The following is a 4,423-nucleotide window of genomic DNA, read 5'->3' on the forward strand; positions in this document are numbered from 1 at the left end:
TGAAACCCTTGAGGGCCTTAGAACCAGGAAAGATTTTTTTCCCTTGTGCAGAACAAATGTTGGTTTTGACCCTAGAAACAACAATCACTTTGGCTGAAACCTCTCTGAAACAGACACCCAAATAAGAACATCAGGAGGAATCTCGTTCATAGGTAACAATAATTTCACCATCTGTAGCCCTTTTTATCCCTGAGAGTCTGCAGCTTTGCAGTAAATTAGGGTGGTTTATTTCTACCCTTTGTTTTTATTTTTAAGATCTCAGAATTTAATTATGTTGAAACAGGAAGCATGCTTCATTTAAGTGATGTCAGGATTCCTTTCTTGAGCTGTTTCATGGGAAGAATCCTTACTTCTTTTTCTCTGTTTACACTGAAGGTTCACGAAGCCAATGTAAACAGCAAAATGAGTGTAAACACCAGGGATTAACTTTAGAAGATTTGAAAGCAACAGGGTTTGCCTTAATAAAATCAAGCAAATAGTTAAGCAACAGGGTTTGCCTTAATAAAATTAAGCAAATGGTTTAATCCTTCTATATATCTCTATATATAGTTTAGAGATCCTGAAGAAGTATGTTCCACTTATTAAATATTCACCATTTGAGCTTTTTGAGGATTATCTCAAAGAAACAAGGATAGTATTATGTTGGTGTTAAGCTAATTTTTTATTAACTTCAGGGAGAGGACAACTGTGTTATTGCTTCATTAAATGTGCAGACACTCACTGAAGTTGTATTCTCTGCACCGCAATACAGCAAGAATTTTATGCAATACAGTATTCTTAAAGGACTGTCTCTTTCTCATGAGCTGTGCTTTGACTCTAACTGCCTCCTCCTCCTGCTTATTGTAGATATCCTCTGCTTCCTCTGAGTGTCCTGTAATGTTAATGGGGAAATTTCCATGATTCTAATACTAAAACTCCTGGTTATAATTACTTTTGAAAAACGAATGGGCAAAAAAGAAGAATGTCACTCTGCAAAAAATAATATACTATCTTGCTCTGAACAATGCCAAAACTAATAATTTTGCTTTCTAACAAACAAAATGAGAAGAAAAGAGAAGAGAAGATGAAGGCAATGGCTGTTAAATAAAAGTTTAGAACGAAAGTTATACAGTTTTAAGAGATTCTGATGTGGCCAATGTGATAAGAGCCTCATAAAGCCAAAATACCCTCAGAATTCTTAAAAGTTTCTGCTCGCCGTTTCCAGCTTAAAAAAAAAAAAAAAAAAAAAGAAGGAGGGTTTTTGAAGAACTCATTGCAGGGCTAAAAAAATACCGATTGCTTAGGTATAACCGAAGTCTCACCGGGATTTACAAGACGCACTGACAGTGTGGGTGCTGGAGTTCATGGAAACACGCCGTGTCTCTACTGCGCTCGGCTGATGTGCCTTCCGCTTCAGCACCGCACCAATCCAGGTGGGCCAGGCAAATACATACACTCCTGGCACCCGAACATCGATCCCAGGAGAAACAATGAAAAGCAGGGCAGATTCAAACAACAGCAACTAACACCGTGCATATTGCATCCTGCCAAACTAAGCGGGTATGTCTGTAGGGTGCCGTCACCTTTCTGTTTGCCTGTGGACGTACGGAGAGAAGCCCGGCAACAGCAGACGTGCAGGTAAAATTGAGGTTACGCACACCGTGGCAGTGAAGGCTCCGCTCGGAGCAGATCGTGGGCAGGCCGCGGGCACCCCTCTTCTCCGGCCAGCCTAAGTCTCAGTGTTCCCCAGGGTGCTGCGCAGGAAGGATCGAGCAGGGAATTCTCCTCTTTGAGGGACCCCGACACCTCTTCCCCGCGGGGCCACGGCGCTGCCCCGGCCCCGCGCCCGCCCCGGACTACAGCTCCCAGCGAGCCTTGCGCCGCCTCCATCTTCCCCCTCACAAACACCGCGGGCTGCGTTGTTGAAACACAACCCCTTGTTGCAATAAAACCTGTCCTTGAACAACTTTCTCAGAGTGTGCTTTGAGCCTGCAGTGAGGCGGGCAGCTGAAATAGATCCTCAAATTAGACGAATTAGCACTCATGATCTCGTTGGGTTCACTTTGGCAGGAGGCCAGAGTCTCCGCTCCCGGGCTGTTCTGTCTCCCAGAAGAGCTGTAAAGCCGCTTTTCTTTCCTGGAGGCGATGTAGTGTCCTGGGAATGTCCCCAAAATACGTGGTGGATCGGCTCATCTCCTGGTTCAGCAATATTCAACAAGCCCGGCTGCTGGTCTCTCCCACCACTCATCGCCCTTCACTGTTCCTCAGCATGTGGGACGATGACCCCGAAGATGCTGCCTGACATTGCTCTGCTGCCTGTGATTTTCTCCTTGCTGCAGACTTGCTGCCTACGAGTGAGGAGCTGCCGTTCAGGCTTTGCTAAATCTCATTTATCTGTACTGGGCCTTTTGTTTATGTGCTGTACATGGCAGGTACAACTCACGACAGGCACTGCACGGGCAGTATGTACACACACACACAAACATAATTTTCCAAAAGGCTATTGCTCTTTATTTTTGATTTTGGACAGCCATTTGGCAGTCTTCATTATGGAGAATTCAGTACCTTTGAAAAACCCATGTTCTGCATTTTGTCTAGAAGTAGGCATTGCCTGGGTAGCACTATCATGAGTTTTCCATAAACACACCAGCATTTCTCCTCTCCCGGCTCCCTTTGGGTAAATCTTAGTTAAGCACAGCTCACATACAGGTTTTTGAAAGCCCTGCTGGAGGAGTAGCCTCGGTAGGAGATCTGGCAAGGCCAGGGATCTGCAGGCAAGGATTATCAACAGCAAGGTGCCTCAGGGAGATAAGGACAGATGCACGTGTGCACCTACCTGAGAGTGGGAGCAGGGAGAGAGTAGACAGGGAAACAAGTGGATCTCAAATGCTAAGGCAGAGAGCTGTATATAAGTATTAGGAGACCCAAGTAAAAAGAAATTTGAATCAAAAGACTTGAGGAGCAGATTGGGTGGGAGCCATAAAAGTGGGCTGGGGTGAACTAGGAGAGGCTGAGACGAACAAGAAGCAGAGTCCGCAAGTGGGCACCAGTGGGGAGGAAGGAAAAGGAGGAATCTAGGAGGCAGTGTGGAAATACACAAACTGTTTATGCAGAAGTGGTGTGAGGCTCCTCTTGTGTGGGTAGTCTTTAACATCAGGTTGGAGGCAGGGACACAAGCACAAATCGGTGGTTCTCCTTCCCTTGTTTTATTTTATTGTTGCTGTTTGCCCCCATTTTTAAAGCATGGTAGTCCCTTGGAAGCAGCTTTGTTCTCCAAATGTCCAACACCATTTTCTTTATCTTAAACACACACACAAAAAAAAGTAACTTAAGTAACACTTCCTGCAATTGACATTGCATCCGTGCACTTTTGGAGCCTGTTTCCTAACCTTAGCATCAGTGGGCTCTGAACAATTTCAGGAACCCTTCCTCAATTTTCTCTTACACTTTTCCATTAATTGGCTTCTCTCACTCCACCCAGTCTTAGCAGCAAGTTTACAGGTTTTTCCTACCATTCCTACTATAAAAAAATATGTAAGTTTTGAATCAAAAGAAAGTAAGTACTCAGTCCATCCTATCCCAAGGAGCACCATCTCAGAATCTTGTTTTCTGGGTACCCCCTATCACTTTTTACCTTCAGAAGCTTTCTGGTAATACACTAGAACTCCACGTTCTTTCCCATGGCACTCCTTACAGCTTCCAGCTTTGCTATCAACCTCAGTGACTGGAAAAAAGATATGAGGATTTAAAATTCTCTTCCCTTAGCACCAAACTAGTATATACTCAGTTGCACAGTCTAGAGTCATCCGTCTCCTGAACAGCTTTTACAGAAAAACAAATTCAGAAATGCTAAATAATCACAAATTAACTGGTCTTTGCACAAGGCTGGCCAAGCCCAGGCCTCCCAGCCCTGTTATGGTCTTGTGTAAATCAGAAATGCAAAACTAGCATAAAAACTGCAACAGCCTGAGGGAGCATCTAATAACATCGTGTGGGAAACTGCAGTGTTCCCCTGGCTGAACCCCATGAGGTCCCTTCCAGGCATCAGTCAGCATAAACTGGCAAAAAAGCTGTGTATTGATTTTGATTATTTGCACTATGTGCATGATTGTAGAATCTGAAATGAAACACTGGATCCAGTTTCCAGTCTCAACACCTTATTTACTTCTAGCTTCATTTTTGTCGCAGGTTGAAGGCAGGCTGAAAGGGCAACGGAGCTCAAAACAAACCTTCGGGGAGGTTACAATGTACATAAAGCCATCTTGGGAGTAAGGCCGGTTCTTCACTTAGCCGAGAACACAGGAAAGAGGGTGAGGAATGGGGTTTGTCTGCTGATGTTTAGGGGAAGCAGTAGCAGCGACAAGGGCAGCTGTCGTTCTCGGGGTTCACTTAACCCTCTCCCGCACCCCGCTCCGCAGGCGGGCACAGGCCCAGCGCACGCCCC

The 4,423-nt window shown here is 45.0% G+C and overlaps 1 long non-coding RNA gene across 1 annotated transcript; it reads left to right on the forward strand.

Moving 5' to 3' along the window:
* Nucleotides 1-6: 6 nt before the first annotated feature.
* Nucleotides 7-1,946, forward strand: LOC108447363. Its single transcript, XR_001862902.1, has 2 exons — nt 7-1,617; nt 1,730-1,946. It is a non-coding gene; the product is annotated as an uncharacterized LOC108447363 (long non-coding RNA).
* The last annotated feature ends 2,477 nt before the right edge of the window (nt 1,947-4,423 follow it).

This window comes from Corvus brachyrhynchos, unplaced genomic scaffold (genome assembly GCF_000691975.1).
Source record: "Corvus brachyrhynchos isolate BGI_N302 unplaced genomic scaffold, ASM69197v1 scaffold83, whole genome shotgun sequence".
In the NCBI taxonomy this organism is placed as follows: domain Eukaryota; kingdom Metazoa; phylum Chordata; class Aves; order Passeriformes; family Corvidae; genus Corvus; species Corvus brachyrhynchos.